General features: G+C 34.6%; 1 pseudogene; it reads right to left on the reverse strand.

Annotated features, from left to right (window-relative positions):
- Positions 1-7,383: 7,383 nt before the first annotated feature.
- On the reverse strand, positions 7,384-8,251 carry LOC119036963 (60S ribosomal protein L6-like; annotated as a pseudogene).
- Positions 8,252-18,844: the final 10,593 nt, after the last annotated feature.

Raw genomic sequence — 18,844 nt, forward strand, 5'->3', positions numbered from 1 at the left:
ACATCTATGTCATAATTAAGTGTGATTCTGTGCTTTTTAAAAATACAAATCCTTATTATATTTTCCATTATCATTTAGTCACCTTATATGCCCCCCAGCATTCACCACTCCATTGTCCATGTCCATGAGTCCTTTTTCTATTTTGCTCAACCCCTTCACCTCCTACCTTCTTCCAGTAGCTCTCATCTATTCTCTATCTACAAGTCTGTCTGTTTTGCTTGTTAGTTCCAGTTTTTCATTAGATTCTACATGTAAGTGAAGTTATATGCTATTTGTCTTTCTCTGACCAGCTTACTTCACTTAGCATAATGTTCTCCAGACCCATCCATATTGTTGCAAAGGGTAACATTTTTGTCTTTTTTTATGGCCAAGTAGCATTCATTCTATTGTGCAAGTGTCCAATAGTTGTTTTATCCACTCATCTACTGACAAATACTTGGGCTGGTTCCATATCTTCTCAATTGTAAATAATGCTCCAGTGAACATAGGAGTGCTTATGTTCTTTCCAATTATTATTTTAGCTCCTTCAGGTATATTCCAAGTGATCACTGGGTCAAAAGGCAGATCCATTTTTAATTTTTTGAGGTATCTCCATACTACTTTCCACAGTGGCTGCACCTGTCTGCATACCCACCAACAATGCAAAAGTGTTCTCCTTTCTTCACATGCTTGCCAGCACTTGTTTGTTGATTTATTGATGATGGCCATTCTGACAGATATGAGATGGTATCTCATGGTGGTTTTAATTTTCATCTCTCTGATGATGAGTGACATTGAGCATCTTTTCATAGCCATCTGTGTGTCTTCTTTGGAGAAATGTCTACTCAGGTCCTTTGCCCATTTTTTAATTGGGTTTGGTGTTTTTTGGTGTTGAGTTCTATAAGTACTTTATAAATTCTGGATATTAACCCCTTAATGAATCATGTATCAATGTATCAATGAATATGTTCTCCCATTCTGTGGGTTGTCTTTTTACTTTGTTGATAATTTCCTTTGCTGTGCAAAAAATATTTTAGTTTGGTGAAGTCCCATTTGTTTATTTTTCTTTTGTTTTTCTTGCCTGAAGAGATAAATCCAGTAAAAATTTTATATGAGAAGTGTCCAAGATTTTGCTGCATATGTTTTCTTCTAGAATTTTTATGGTTTTGGGTCTAACATTTAAGTCTTTGATCCATTTTGAATTTATTCTTGTGTGTGGTGTTAGAAGGTGGTCTCATTTCATTTTTCTACACATATCTATCCAATTTTCCCAACACCATTTACTGAATAAGCTACCATTAGCCCATTGTATGTGCTTGCTTCCTCTATCAAATATTAACTTGTCCATAAGGGTGTGGATTTATTTCTGGGCTCTCTATTATGTTCCATTGATCCCCATGTCTGTTTTTATGACAGTACCAAGCTGTTTTGGTTACTATGGACTTATAGTATGGTTAAATATTAGGTAGCATGATTCCTCCAGCTTTGTTCTTCTTTCTCAGGATCTCTGTTGCTATACAGGACCTTTTGGTGTTCCATATAAATTTTTTAAATATTTGTTCAAAATACTTCATCTCTGTCATAACTGAATATGTTATAACAGAGATAATTACATCTCTATAACAAAATTGATCCAATAATTAATTACCTCCCAGACAGGAAAGCACCAGGCTCAGATGGATTTAGCAATGAATTTTACCAAACATTTAAGAAACCATAACAATTTTTTGCAATATCTTCCAGAAAACCATACATTACAAGGCAAGTATTGGGACGGGCTAAAGATGTCTCATTTCACCTATTCAAGTTTGTACTGGAAGTTCTACATCATAGAATAAGAGAAGAAAAGTAAATAAAGGTATACACACTGAGAAAGAAATAAAACTTCATGTTTATAGATGACAGGATTATCTACATGGAAAATCCCAAGAGTCATTCTCTCTCTTTTTTTAGTTTTAATAATCTAGTGATATATTATTGGTTGTAAGGATGTAAAAAATAAAAATAAGTATATTCTTCAATTTTGAATCACAATCCTTAGAATTTCTGATATTCCCAACTGGAGAACAATCATTTTCTGCCCCTAAACGAACCACTCTCATTACCAAGGAATGTCACTACTGGAAGTGCTTTCTGTAATGGGATAAAGGGGAAAAGCAATTGAGAACTGTTATTCCATTTTAAGCAAAAGAGAATCACACTTTATGAGTTACTAGGAAATATAAACAACCAAAAAACAAGACAGCACTTCATCTGGGTTAAAATATATTACAAAACTGAAAAGTTTATCAATAGCAATTCAGAAAATGCCTAAGGAATATATGTATGCATTCTTACATGACCACATACACACATTAAACGTGCATTTATATATGTGTACACGTATGTTTGCATATAAACATATATGTGATATACGGGTATATTTATTTATGTGTATTTCTAACATTATTAACCTGAAATGATTAATCTAATTATTTGAAAAAGGCTTATGGTTTTATATTTGTCAGTATTTGTCAGATACTTTAGGTGGATCTTCAACACAAAATAATGAATCAGTTTTTCAAGAAAAACCATCGAGTCAGTTTATGTGTTCACCTACTTGTTGAAGATTAAAGAAAACAGAAAGGCTCTGAGTAGGAATTAAACCTGTTAAAGCACAACCTTTTCCATAAAAAGCTTAACAAAGCTCACTGAGGTAGGCTTGAAAAACCATGGTTAAAGGTATATCTCCTTATTGAATGTGTAAGTGTATCTACTTTTGTATGTGTAAGTTCTCTATTGAATTAACTACCTAGGTCATCTCAGACCACAGGTGAAAGTAGATGGTTGTTTTAATTCCAGAAAAATCCCTCTGCCTGACTCCTTGTCCTGTGCAACAAAGTTGAGAAGTTGCAGAAATTGTATTAGGTATTTTCTTCCAGTTATCTTAAACTTTCCATTGAATTTTGGAGCAGTTATAAGTTTAGGAGGGGGCCATGTATAGGGGATGAAGCAAGTCTTCTGGGTTCCTTGAATTCTTGGTTCTCAGCTTATGGATGTAAGCATTCTTGAAAGCAAAGCATATTTTCCCATTACCAACACTGTAATATTCTTTAACCATCTTGCCACTATTCCTTTCTGAAGGGCAGAGTACAGATTCCCAACCAAATTATGAGCTTTGAATTTTGTGAGCATATGATGCAGTTGTTTATCTGCACCCAAAGAGACATCTAAAATGACTGCAAAAAAATAGATTAGATGTTTATTTGTGGGATAAACATTTCCCCTTTCTAAATAAACAAATGTTTGCTATACTCTTAAAATATTGATTTTTTAATGTTTAAATGAAGAGAACACTAAATATTCAAAGCAGTGTTGTTATGTTGTGCTGATAATATCCTTCTGTAAAATGAAGATATGTGTTAATCATGAAAATAAACTTTGAATTAGTTTTCAAATAAACACTGTCCTCACTATCTCTGGACAATGTTTTGGTGACACAGTAGGCTTTTCCATAGCACAAAGAATAAGCTTTTATTTTAAAACTCAGAAAGTGTCAGGTTGCAACCTGAAAATACCTAAAAGATTTTTTAAATGGCATCACTGAGAAAAATAATCTTCTTACTTGGTAATTGGCTTCAACCAGAGCTTCTCAAGATATCGTTTTAACAGATCAAGAGTTTCAGTTTCCCAAGTTTATCAGGTTTTTACACATGTAGTTCAGTTGCTGACTTGAGAAATTTTGGAAAAGCTCTAGTGAAAAATTTAGATGGAAAAGTTACAATAAAAATGTTTTTAAGACAAAGCAGGGAAAGACATTTTAACTCTGTGTTTTGCTTGAGGCATAATACAATGTAGTAGAAAGCAATGAAGAAATAGGAAAAATAACCACTTACTATAAAAAATAGTTATCGGATAAAGATAAAAACCTCTGAATTCTGGTTCTTCTAAAAAAATAAAATTCACTACTTAATTCTTACAGCTGACTTCCAGTTATAGGACACATATATAAAAATGAGCTTTAATTTGTATTGAGTAATTAGTTATCCCTTCTGCTATATCCTATTAACCAAACCAAATTACAAGGCTAGTCCTGTTTTAAGGGTCAGGCAAATAGACTTTATTGATGTAAGAAGATGCAAAACCATGTTACGAAGGCATGGATGTTGGAAGAGCTAAACAGGGAAAAATATGCATCACAAAGGAGTAAAGATATTTCTATAAGGACTAAAATATCACAATCCAAGTTTATAATTTTGATGACACTTTATATATATTCTACTTTAAATATGTATGTAATATATAATAGCAGTTATATGTGTATATATATATATATATGTATATTTCTTCAAAGATTTAAATATCATGCATCTCAACTATGTACAGGGTCCAGCACAAATAATACCCCTTTTTATTACAAAATTTTGTTACAAAATCATAAACATGTAATTCTGTAAAATAACAATATCACACTCAAGCACAACATATAACATTTTAAATGAAATGTTCAAATTATTATACCCATATTATTACCCTATGAACCATAGTCAAGCAAGCCTTATTTCTGCTGAACCCTGTATTTTACTGATTGTTGAAGTCAATTTATGATTTAAAGGGCTAATGCACTATTCTGTTCATTAAGTGAAAGCCTATATTTTTTTCAGGTTCTTCAGCTAGGATCACAGGATTAAATTAAGTTCAATGCCTTAAGGAATCTGTTGGATATAGTGAGTTAACTTTTCTTCTATGCATCTAGGATGCTACTAGTTAAGCACCATGCTTGGAAAATGTGAGAACAAAGCATGATTAAAATAATTAAATAAATATACTTTATTAAATTATATGTTCCACTTTTTCATAAAATTAATTCAATCTTACCAAGTAAATTTAATAAGTTAAAGTGTTTGAAGTTCTAGTTTTCACTGACCATCTAGTAATCAAGATAATCAGTATCATGATCCATTCATGTTATAAATGGTTCTACAATATAGATTGTTTAATATAGACAAATATTCCGCAGCTATCATCTGCAAATGTGAACACTACATTAAATCATGAGTACTTTAAGAGCCATAATTTCAAACATCAAAGGAATAAAACAAATAGGTTCTTGACTCTACTTGGTAATGATATTGCGTGCAGTAATCTATCTATTCAGTGTTTACTATATGAAAAGGATTTTGTATGTTAAAAATAAAAACAAAAATGTACTTGTCTTTTACCACTTAGACACTTTCTGTTCTAAAGTTCTCTGTACTCCAAAAAAATGTCTGTCTTTCAACTCAAGCACAACCCAAAGCTCACAGCATTGGGAAGCCATCAAGCATCCTGGTGAGACACAGGACAAAAGATGCCAAGAGGCACATCGGACTAAGGTTTCCAGGTTTCGCTAATAAAAATTTAGGTTTCTCAGTTTAATACCACATTTTTATATGGGTATTTCCCAAAGATTGCAAGGAGCATAATTGTCTGTGTGGAATTAAAATCTAAGTATGTGTTCGATATTTTATCTGACAATCCTACATTAGCCATTAAAGGTGATGTTTAGGCTATGGGTTACAAACTGTTCTTGTTGAGCACAAAACTCCACTGACAAATTCACCAGTGTATTTTTTTTACAAATGTATTTTTTTGCTTATTGGAGTGTTCCAGGTGCTCAAAGGGGCCAAGTTGCCAGATCTGCATTAGGGCACTTTCTGTCCTGGTCTAACGATGGCGCTCTGCCGGGGTCCTTTCTGTTTAGTACTCTGCCTTTCCTAACTTTGGGCCAGCTCCCATTATTATCCTCTAATATACCGCTTCTACCCAGAGGCAGAAAAGGATCATTTTCTTCACAAGTATTTTTCTTTCAAAGCAAAGAAAATTTTAGCCTAAGCCTGTAAAAGTCCTTTTGTACCTCATTGGCCCAGAAACTGGCTGCATTCCTATATCAAAGTGAGTCATTGACAAGAGAAATCTAAACCTCATTGCTAGTGTAGAACAGTTATAACCCAAGTTTTAGAGGAAAGGAGTGAACAGATTCAGACTAAAAATGTAGTTTGCAACACAGTCTTATTATACATCCCTTGGAAGCCAACTTCTCTACTTTCCAAGATAACCATTTCCTCTCACTTTCTTTCTTTCCATTCATTCCTTCAGCACAGAATTGTGAAGATTTTCTCCATGCCAGGAATTAGTGTTGGTGTTATAGATATGTCATCAGATACACTTTCTCTATAAAGCTTACATAATCCTCTCCTCCTTTTTCTAAATCAATGGATGATTTCACTCTATTACTAAATAAAAAAACAGAAGTAATAAGATGGAAAGGATTCACCTTCCCATCACAAAAATCTACGTTTGCTTAAATTTCCACACCTGTCTTCCATGAGAGTAGAGGAAATTTACATATATAAAATATAGTCTGTCTAGAAGATGTCCAGTGGTATCATATGAAAAATAGAGACATTTGTTGAAGAAAATACAAGATACAAGAAACACTATATGTAGGACAATGATACCTCAGTCCCTTTCAAAGTCGACACCTTGGAACCTCACACAGTTCTCCCAGTCACCATCAGCCGCCCCATTGCATTTTTCTGAATCTTATCAAGGGTCTGAAATCTCTTTCCTTTCAAAGATGATTTTCATTTTGGGAAAAGCCAGAAGTCCCAGGACAACAAAGCTGGCCTCTAGGGATGCTGAGTCACCTGGGTGATTTGATGTTTTGCAATAAACCTCGGTACTATACATGAGGCATGAAACATGAGCAGGCATCTTCTCATGATGAAGCTGCCAATCTCCAGTTGCCCATAGCTTCGGCCTTCTGAATCATTCCAATAGTTTCTAAGGAGAAATGTTCAAGCTTAATGCAAATTTTGATGCAGATTCATCGCTCTACTTGTTCAGTCATTTTGAATGCAATGGCCACATAAAACACATGCTTACTCAATGGTGTCTGCCACCCCCACTGACTAGTACAGTGAACTCATCATTGTTCATGTATGTGCAGTTTAGTCCACTCTCCTTGGCTGCCAGGTTATATCAATGTTGTGTGATCTGTTCTTGTTATATTAAGAATGGCTGGGCTTTTTCTGAATAGGCTATATGTGTATGTGTGTGTGTGTGTGTGTGTGTGTGTATATATATAATTTTATATAATCATGAATCTAAAGAATTATTTTTTTAGCCCTGGCTGGTATAGCTCAGTGGATTGAGCATGGGCCTGTGAAACAAAGGGTCACTGGTTCCATTTCCAGTCAGGGCACATGCCTGGGTTGCAGGCCAGGTCCCCAGTAGGGGACACATGAGAGACAACCACACATTGATGTTTCTCTCCCACTCTTCCTCCTTCCCTTCTTCTTGCTCTAAAAATAATAAATAAAATATTTTTAAGAGAATTATTTTTAATATATCAGTTACTTAATAAGATTTTTCAAAAGAAATTTAGAACTTCATTTTGTGAGGATAGAGCCCATTCTTGAGAGCAAACACAGAGAGGAGGCAGCCCTGCAGCTGAGGAACAGCTTTGATTTTTGGCAGAATTTGCAAGTCCATGGCTTTCTGATCAACCTTGTATTGCTCTGTAATCTTGTATTTCTCTTTCTCAAAGTCGAAGATCTCCCCCTCCTGGTGTCTGGGCTTGCTCAGCTTCTTCTTCTTGAAGTAAGCATCAATGAGATGATTAGGGATTTTCACATCACTGATACCAATTTTGGTGGAGGTTAGGATGACAAAGTTCTGGTGTGTTCTATGCAGAGAAACTCAGTTCAAGGCCAGAGGTCCAGTCACAAGTAGCAAGCCACTGCTCAGCGGCTTCAGGAAATCCACCCACTAGTCTCTGTGGCACCCAGTGAGGATGATCAGAATGGTCCCAGGAGTGATGCTGGCCCGTGGTTCTCTCATGTGATGACTGAAGTGTTTCATGCCATGGCTCAACAGTTTCTAGGCATGTCCTCAGTAGGATAGTATCTGGCATTTTGTGAAGTTTAGCCCCTCAGGTACCACTATTCTTGTTACTACCAACTGGTTCAATGACTGTAGCCATAACTTTCTCCTTTTTTTTCTTTTCAATCCTGGATTTAGCTGCAGAATACTTCCTCTTGGACATGGGCTTTCAGGAATATATAGCTGACCAGGAATACCTGCAAATTCCTTCAATTAGGACAGAGTTTTGGCTGCAGTGGGGTTTCCCCATCTTAGGTGTTTTGGCCTTGAGATTGTTCCCCTTCTCAACCTCACCACCAGCATCAGCCTTCTTGGCTTTGGGTTTCTTCTCCTTAGTACCCGGCTTCTCAGTTTTTTCATCCACCATCATGCAAGATGGGAAAAACTGAAGAGTTGTTTTATAAAATCATATATAATATATATAAAATAACATATATGTTATATATGATTTTATAAAACAACTCATATATTATATATAATTATATATAATATATAGTTATATTATATATTTTTATATATATAGTTTTATGAAACAACTCTTCAGATCCATGATTATATCACTCTTGCCATCACCCTGTCTTTTTTCTTCCAGGTATATCTTTCTCCCATATCACCAATCCCTTCCTCTCTACCATTTTATTCTATCAGAACATAAGCAATTTATAATATACCCCTCCTGAACACACATTCTCTATTAGCAGATGTATATTTTCTCAATGAACATTCATTTCTATATTCCTCTTCTAAGCAGAACTCTTGAACAATAGTGTGTGTGTGTGTACACACACACACATTTTTCCAGCACATCACTTCAAATTCACTCTTTTTTTAAAGATTTTATATATTTTTAGAGAGAGGGCAAGGGAAGGAGAAAGAGAAGGAGAGAAACATCAATGTGTGGTTGTCTCTCACACGCCCACTACTGGGGAGCAGGCCTGTACCCCAGGCATGTGCCATAGACTGGGAATTGAACCAGCCACCCTTTGGTTTGAAAGCCTGTACTCAATCCACTGACCTGTGCCAGCCAGGGTCACCTTTGCTCTTTTACTTACTTCAGTGTAGCTGGTGGACTCCATATTCCATTGAAACTTCATTTGGCAACATGATTAACAGCTTTCCACTGGACAGTTCCAGTGGACATTTCCCTGTGCTCATCTTAAGCAACCACTTATTATATTCTACACTAGACCACTGAATTTTTTCCTTTTTCTACTTTATTTTGCTTTCTCGGTTTGTACTTGCTGTTTTCTTCTCAGAGGGATTCTGAACTTAGGGTTTCTTGCTGGCCTCTATTTTCTTCCTGCTATATCCTTTCCTTGAGTGATCTTATATTGGGTTGGCCAAAAAGTCTGTTTAGTTTTTTTTTCCACAAAATGAGACAAATTTTGTATTTTCACTCATAACTTTATTGATTTGAATATTTTGAGTATGTTGGTCATCTCCCATGTGGTATAGCATTGATTGTTATCAATTGTCTCAGTTCAATTGCTATCATCTCCAACTGGTTTACCCAACCATGGAGCATCGTCCAGTGGAAAATCTCCAGCACGAAGCTTCACAAACAACTTTTGAGACATTCAATAAGTCACAGCACCTTCTTCATATACTGCACAAATCTATTTTTGCATTTCAGTTGTGTTTTTACCTTTCTTGAAATAACAAAGCATAATATGCTACAAATATTGCTTATTTTTTCCATCTTCAAAATTAAAATGGCTACACAAAAATTCACCAATTTTGATGCTTTTTAAAAAATGCATACTAATATGACAGCTGTCACAATGCAATCTAACAAACTCATTTCATTTTGAATGAAGTAAAAGACCACTAAGTGCTACTAGAGCCATGTTACAGGAAAAAAAAAAAACTTTTTGGCCAGCCCAATAAATTCACATGCCTTTAAATACCATATATAGGAGAATAATTCCCAATATATACCTTACTGAGCTTTAGCCTTATTCATCTCTTTGGTTTCTAAGTATTTCCACTGATATGTCTCATAAGCATGACAAATTTAACCAAAAAATCTCATTTTTTTCCTCTTTTCCAACCCAGTCAATCAGTTAATAATCTAGTTTGTCCACTAATCTTTCTCATTTTAGTGAATTCCTAAACATGTCATTCATTTATCTAATTTAAATTTTCTTCTCTCCTTACCAATCATATTCATACAAGCACATCTATGTAATTTGTCAGTGGTAAATTCAGATCTCAACTTAAAAATATATCAGAATTTTTCTTCTTTAACTCCACTCACATCACCTCAGTCATCATCATTTTCCACTTAAAATACCACAGTGGCCCTGTGAAAGTCTTCTCTGTTTACTCCTGACCCCTCAAATTTATTTATCAAAGGATAATTAAACCAATCTTTAAGAATGTGCTTATATAACCTACCTCTGCTATCTAAAATTCTCTGGTAGCTTCCATTTATACTTAGAATAGTGTTCCAACTCTTTCCATGGACTGAAGAGCCCTAAACAGCTTGGTTCTGGCCTATCTCTTCAACCTGACCTCATGCTCTTTGTTCAGTTCACACAGGCTTTCTGGCAGCTATAAAACACATCAAGTGCTTGCTTTACAAGTTTGGAAGAAGTAGTATGACATTGAGTTTTATATTGGAAATTTATAGTTTAGCTTATAAAACTAAATTATCCATGTATTCAATAAATGTTTAATTCCATTACCATTTCTTGGTACAATAAAACAGCATAGTACTTCTGCATCAGCCATGCTCCTGACCTTTCGAATTGCACCTTGCACTTCACATTAGTATCATGCTCTTGAGTATCTGTCTGTCTCCTCAGACTCAGTTTGACCTCAATTGCTGGGACAAAAGCAAAATGGACCTTAAATAGAAGAAACTTAATCACCTTACATTCTTGTTCTCAGCCTTATCGTTGCTGCTCATTGAAACATGATGCTATTACAGTTCTGATCATTCAATTCATAGTTTTGTTTTGAAAAATTCTTGGCACATCACAGACACTATTTTTTAATGATAAGATACAATCTTTGTTCTTAATGAGCTCTCAGTTTCAAATTCCCCATCCCTATCCTTCCTGTCCTTTATCCATGCTCACATCCCTATCTGTCCACCTCATCTAAATACCCAATCTTATCAGGGTTCTTCAGATTACAATCCTTTTTTATTCTTGATTTGCTGGAATCTCCCCAATAAGTAGATCTTTACCTACCTGTGATGTTCTGTATTGTTTTGTTACTCCCTCTCGGAGAATCAAGGTCATTACTTCCAAAAGAGGCATGACCTTTGACTCAGTTCCAAAATAGCAATCACTGACTCAATAAAACCCCTAATTCAATTTATTTGTGATGTGCCCTTTATTCCTTCAGATTTGCCTTTGAACTCCCTATCTTTGCAGAAATTTTCAGAGGCGTAAACAGATGTTATTTTTTACAACTGCTCATCTATTCAAAAATAGAACAGAACAGTGATTGTTTGTGATATGATTATGCTACTAAACTGCTTTTTCATGTATAAAATGTTAGGCCACTATTTATTCAAGAGAAACTGAATAGGTTGAAAATTATGCCTACCTGACAAATTAAAAGGTATATATTTTCCAAAATTTTTCCTAAAAAAAAACCTCTCTAAGGAGATAACTAGAGTTTATTACTTACTAGGGCTTGCATTCCATCTTTCAAAATACATTGTGCATAAGTAATTCAAATTTAGATAAAAGAGCCAGTATTTTAAAGTGGCTATATTTACTGGGTCTACAAATTAAGACATTCTCATGAAATTGTGGATTCAGATGAAGAATTTACCCAGTCATTTGCTACAAATTTGCCACTATAAAGTCTATTCTAGAAAGCAACATTACAAGATAGTATATTAGGAGGAAAGTGATGGGATAGATTGGGTCTAATCTGGGACTCAAATGTTTTTAACATTATGACTGGTTTAGTTTCCTATGGCTGTTTTAACAAATGATCACAACCTGATGGCTTAGAATAACAGCCAGTCTCTTAAGATCTGAAGTCCAAAATCAGTTTCCCTGAGTCAAAATCAAGGTCTCAACAGGACTGCAGGCCTGTTTCCAGAGGATAATCTGTTCCCTTGTGCTCTACAGCTTCTCCACAGATTAGTTCCTGGGGAGGTTTGGATCTGCCCATAGGTTAGTCAACCTACCACAAAGATTTTGTATAGGCTCTGAATCTCTGTTTCGTCAATAAAATGGGACTAATCAAGGTATTCTGAGAACCAAATGAAATAAATTAACATTGTCATATCAGGGGCAATTATATCATCTTTTAATTTGCACTTATTATTAGCTTTATAATTTAATATAAAAGTTTTTCTTGATACTTTCTATATCATAATTCCTCAAAAGAAAGTTTTGGTTTTTTTAATAAAAGGAAATTAATTTACCGTATTTGCATATTACTGTATCTAATTGCTCTTCGAAGTGTGCTACTTCTCTGACTTTTTCCACTTTGGTAGTTTGGTAGTTTGGGTTTGTGGGAGTTTTTAGAATATTAGAAAAGTTCATCAAAACACTGATTGCCCAGACACGAAACCACAACTTAACATTTGTTATTATAACTCTTAACATTACAAAAATTTATTTTGACTGGATTGATGAGAATTATCTAGACTTTGCCATTGGAATTGTAGACATCCTTGTTCTATCTTAAACTTATCAGCCAAGTCATCACTTTGATTATATGTAGAAGCAGACTTAGGGAAAATAATGCTGATGGGCAGAGTAAGTAAATGATAACCGTGTCTCTTTTAAACCAGTCTAAATTATGTGTCTCAAGGTCTCTGAAAGTTATCAAAACAGATAAAGCTTTTTCAGAATATCTCAAGTAGAGAAAGGTGTCAAATTGGTACAGGCATTTGAGAAACAAAATGCTTTCTAGTAAGTGGCAGACACTGATTGAGACATATCAACTTATTATTGGAGGCCTAGACCAGAGTTTTGACCAATAAACTTATCACTACAGCTAAGGGAAAAAAATCCTCTGTTTTTGACCATAAACATGATTTCCTATCCCATACTGGTGTTTATGTAAGTCATTTTATTATATTAACATATTTTAAAAAGAGCTTAGAATATTTGAAATAGAAATGATTTTTCTAAAGCAAGTTTTTATTTGAAGTGTTAATGGCTGAGTAGACATCCACACTGTATCTTTGTATTGCCTCATTTCTGAGCATGCCATTTGTTCACTCTGAAGTACATCCTGGGATATTAAATTCTGAGATTTCACATGGTTAGCTACTTTTCATTACTCAATTCTTGACTTCGATGCCAGCTGCTAAGAGAAGCAATTAATGAAAAGTTTTATCAATTAGTATTTCCTACCCAGTTACTCTCTGCAACATCACCCTATTGTACTTTCTTCATAATATTTGTTTCTCCAAAATTACCTGTTCATTATGGTGTCTTTCCATAGCAAATATGCTCCATGAAAACAGAGACATCTATACCTGAATACCTAATGCAGAACCAGTGTATCTAGGCCCCTAATAAATACCTGAGTAGATGAAATACCTAAAATTATTTGATAGAAGTAAAACTACTGCCCTGGCTGGTGTAGCTCAGTGGATTGAGTGCGAGCCTGTGAAGCAGAGGATCGTGGTTTGATTCCCAGTCAGGGCACATGCCTGGGTTGCAGGCCAGTTCCCAGCAGGGGACACACGAGAGGCAACCACACATTGATATTTCTCTCCCTCTCTCCTTTCCTTCCCCTATAAAGATTTTTTTTTTAAAAAGTAAAAATACTTTTTTGGGTATTGGAATTTTATGATTACATACTATCTGACATAGTTATGTCTCCAAGATTGGAAAACTCTCTAATGTCTTTTATTACTCAAGAGGTTCCCTGGAGACTGGCAAATTCAAAAACAAAAAAACCAAAAAACAGAGATCATTGCTCTCAAAGGACATTGCAATTAAGTTCTAGTACTGATTACCAAAGAAAGTCATTCAGGTCTATTGCCCCTAGGAATATAACTAACAAGAGTTTTAACCTTGCAGATGTTCTTTAACTTTCATGATGGGACAAGATAGAAGAAAAAAAATTGTCTTTCCTTTTGAAGTTTTCTCTGACAGAAATGGTAGCAATCGACTCAAGCAAATGAAGGAGATTAATTGACCTACAAGAGATTTTCATATGTTAGTTGAGATACTCTATTGTACCTCCCTCAAAAGAATACTATGAAAAGTTCCTAATTGTTTACTTCTAGGATTTAAACCACTAGCAAGATTACATTTGGTATCTTTTCCTAAATGAGTATTTTTATTCCCTTAAGTACCAGCATCGTGTGAAGTGATACACAAGCTGAGTGTCTTTGACACCAATGTGTCAAAGACAATGCATGTCAGACATCACAAATTTACACGTATATGGATTGAATGTTACAAACCAAAAAAATAAAAAATAAAAAACGAGTATGTTAGTAGTTGCAGTAATTTATATTTAGGATTTAATTTATTGTTCTATGAATTTGACCTGTGATTCCTCTAACTTACAAAATTTAAAAAAAAGAGGTAGAGAAAGCTGCCAAGTTGGTGCAAAATAATGAGATGCTTTTGCCTGCCAACATATTACAATCACACTTTTCCTTATAAAAGAAACCCACCTATTTCCCACTCTCAATCCTTAGTCTTTTAGAGGAGATAATCTTCTCAAGTCCAGAAATGGGCCTTGATTAATATAAAATAATCACCAAATTTTACACTCCACTCCCAAATTAGTATACGTAGAAGGAAAGATAGATAATGTCATTTAGACCCTGAATTAAGCTTCATTTGAAGCCAGTCTTATCCTTGGACTTCCAGTTATGTAAATCAATAAATAACCTTTTAGCTAAAACCACTATGGGCGGATTAATTTCCACATACATCTAACACATTATCAATTATTAGTCCATGTGTTTTATATGAAATACTATTTTCCCAAGAAGATTGTTTATTACTAAAGGCAACATTCAAGATTAAAACAAATATGTCTTAAGATTTTAGAAGATTTCCCTGTGAAGCAAATGCAAAGTACAAATTTGCTTGTTTTGTTTGAGATTAAACAGGTTCCCCTACTCCCACAAAAAATTATGTGAACTTTGTAGATGCAAATGGATAGATAAATGCAGGAATGGAAGAACAGAGAAAGGAATTTGCCAGTTTAAAAAAAAATCTCACTGGGAATAAGGCGAAGCTGTTATACAGATATATATATAGCTAATAACAAAGATCAGGTACCATCCCCAACTGAAGCCACAGAATTACGTTACAAAGTTTTTTAAAAAATCATCTGGTCATTTAAAGAGATATTTAGAAAGTCATGAGACAAAAACCCTCTGGCATTGACTCTTCAGACCAACATATTCTAGGGGACAGAAATTCAGTCAATCAGGGAGGGGAAGGCTTGCTGACTCCTCATTGCAGGCAGTCCTGGGCAAACGGCCTAACACTTCCCGCTCACTACAGTCCCATCTTTCGTTCCCTCAATATTGAAAGCTCCTTGAGACAGGGCATCTTCACAGCCTCAACACTTCACTTAGTGACTGGCACAGAGAAGGTATTAACAAAAGATAATATGTCAGAATTAATGAGTATATGAATAAATCAGTAAATGGATCATTTAGCTCCTACCAAATTTAAGAGATTGTCAATTTGAACTTACTTATATTCTTGAGAATATAATAAAATAATAAATGCCCTTCAGATACCCATTTGCAAAATCCAGAGGAAACTGCAGAGCTGAATATTTTATTTCTTTGCAAATACTTGTCATCTGGAACATGCCAGGTTCTGATAACTTGGCGGTTTGAACATCACTCAGACAAAAACGCGGATCTGCCTTAAAATAGCTGTATGCTCTTATCTTACATTCCTGAAATGTGCTAAATAAAATAAATATTTGCAATATATAACTTTTAAAATCCTGCAATTTCCCAGTGGGAATAAAATCACCTAACTAGAGTAGCAATCAAGTATCTTCAAAAATATTTAAATATTCATAGTATTCATTATCTTCTCATGCAAATTCATGCTTTTTTCCCTTTCCATTTGGAAAATTTATGAACTATGTGTATTTTCTAAAAGATAAGATATATTTTTAGAAGCAACTTTTTACTAAGAAGCTAGTTCTTTTTAGCAGAGAATATTACTGAAACATATAAAAATGTTATTTCGTGACTGACTGTTTTTAAGATACAAGAAGGAAGTTGTTTGGAATACTGGAGTAAGATTAAATTGAGCATGGCAGAATTCAGAGGGTCCTTTGAACCCCAAGCTTTTTATTTTTCAGGATATACCCAAGGTAGCATATAAAGTTTTCAAAAAAGAAATTTCCCTGGAAATGAAAAACCAAAATTTTTTGCACCTGCCTGTAAACAACCAAAGACTGCTCTGGTCTGCACCTAATTCACTTAGACTCAAGCCAGTTCTCTCAGCCTGAACTTTTAAAAAGGCAGAATAAAAACTAAAATGATCTAGTAGCATATCAATAATCTTAATAGAAAATTTTATTTATAGAGCTCCTTAGAATTCAGGAAGCACTTTACTGTACCTAATACGAACTTCTAAACAGTCTCTGAAAGGCACAAAAACAGACCCCTTTGACAGCCATGGGCAAATGATTCGTTGCTGTTTCACAGTTTTTAAGTACAAGATTTTATGAACTTTTAAAAAAGATTTTATTTATTTTAGACAGAGGGGAAGGGAGGGAGTGGAATATCAGTGTGTGGTTGCCTCTAGTGCACCCGTGACCAGACACCTGACCTGGATGGCAACCCAGGTATGTGCCCTGACTGGGAATTGAACCCACAACCCTTTGGTTTGCAGGTCCATGCACCATCCACTGAGCCACACCAGCCAGGGTGTTATGAACCTTTCATAGAAGGATCTTTACAACACAAAGTACCCTGTATATGTGAATGTGCAAATCATGAGTAATAGATACTGCCAATTGTTAGGGATCCACCATGAGAGAAAATGGCATTTTTTCATGGCATTACATAATGAGATATATCTACAGGAATAGTTGTGATTATGAAGGTACTTTCTATACTAATTAATATTTGATTCATTTTTTGACAATTAAATCAGTTATTTATTGCTGTATAATAAACCACCTGAAAACTTAGTTGCTTAAAAAAACAGTATTGGCTTCTTTTGCTCAATAGTCTGCAATGTTTGTCAGGTTGTGATGTGCCATATTGTTTCTGCTTTAGAAGGTTCTGGTGACATAACTCACCTGGGGACTGGAGAATTTACACTTTTTAAAGTAAATTTATTGGTGACATTGGTTAAAAACATATATAACTTTCAAGTGTAAAATTGCATAATACATCATTATTATATTGCATTGTGTGCTCACCACCCAAAGTCTAATCCCCTCCCTTTCCCATCTATCTGACACCCTTTATCATCTTCATTCACCCTTGACACCCCTGCCCCACTGGTAACCACCATGCTATGGTGGTTACTGTTGTATCTTTGAGGTTTTTTGCTTTGCTTATTTGTTGCTTTTCTTTAATATCCCAAAATAAGTGAAATCATATGGCTCTCATTCTTTTCCATATCACTTATTTCACTTAGCATGATACTCTCAAGAACCATCCATGTCGTCACAAATGGCAGAAAATCATTCTTTCTTATAGTTGAGTAGTATTTTGTTGTATATATGTGCTACATCTTGATTCAATCATCCAGCAAAGGACTGGTTTCTATGTCTTAGCTGGTTTGCATGTCTTAGTTACCATGATTAATGCTGCAATGAACATAGGGGTACATGTATCTTTATCAACAAATGTTTTCAAACTCGTCAGGTAGATATGCAAAAGAGGAATCCATGGGGTCATGTGATAGCTATACTTCTTTTTTTTAAGAGAGAGAGAAAGTGCGAGAGAGAGAGAGAAACATGAATACATCAATTTATATGAATACATCATTTTGTTGTCCCACTTATTGATGCACTCATTGGTTGCTTCTTGTATGTGCCCTGACTGAAGATGGAACCTGCAACCTTGGCATATGGGGATGACACTCTAATCAGCTGATATACCTAGCCAAGGTCAATAGCTCTATTCTTAATTTTTCGAGGAACCTGCACACTGCTTTCCAAATGGGCTATACCAATTTACATTCCTACAAGCAGTGTATGAGGGTTCTTTTTTCTCCACAACCCATCCAAAATTTGTTATTACTGACTTGCCTTGCTGATAATATCCATTCTAAAAGGTGTGAAATGGTATCTTATTGTAGTTTTGATTTTCATTTCCCTAATATATAATGAAGTTGAGCGTCTTTTCAAATATCTGTTAGCCATTTGTATTGTACGTTTTCTTGGGAGAAGTGTCTGCTCAGGTCTTCTGTCCATTTTTTAATTGGACCATTTGTTTTTTCATTAAGTTGTATAAATTATATATAAAATATATAATTTAAGTATTATAATTATATATGATTATAAATATTATATAATTATTATATATTATATATTATATAATATATATGTGTGACATTAACCCACCCATCTTTGAATGTATTGTTTGCAATTATCTTTTTCCATTCAGTTGGTTGCCTTTCTATTTTGTTGTTTTTCTTTTTTTGCTGTGCAGAAGTTTTTTTTTGTTTTTTTTTTTTTAGCTTCATATAGACCCATTCATTTAATTTTGCTTTTACTTCTCTTGCTTTTGAGATCAAATTCACAAAATTCTCTCTGAGACCAAGGTCCATAAGACTGGAGCCTATATTTTCTTTTATGTATTTTATTGTTTCCACAATTATAGTTAGGACTTTGATCCATTTTGAGTTAATCTTTGCGCATGGTGCAAAATAGCAATCTGATTTCATTCTTTTCCATGTGGCTTTCCAATTTTTCCAGCAACATTCATTGAAGAGACTTTCTTTTCTCCATTGTATGTTTTTGGCTCCTTTGTCTAAAATCAGTTGCCTTTATATGTGTGAGTTTATTTGTGGCCTCTTAA

Source organism: Artibeus jamaicensis, unplaced genomic scaffold, assembly GCF_021234435.1.
Source record: "Artibeus jamaicensis isolate MK-2021 breed Jamaican fruit bat unplaced genomic scaffold, CSHL_Jam_final contig_787, whole genome shotgun sequence".
Taxonomy (NCBI): Eukaryota; Metazoa; Chordata; class Mammalia; order Chiroptera; family Phyllostomidae; genus Artibeus; species Artibeus jamaicensis.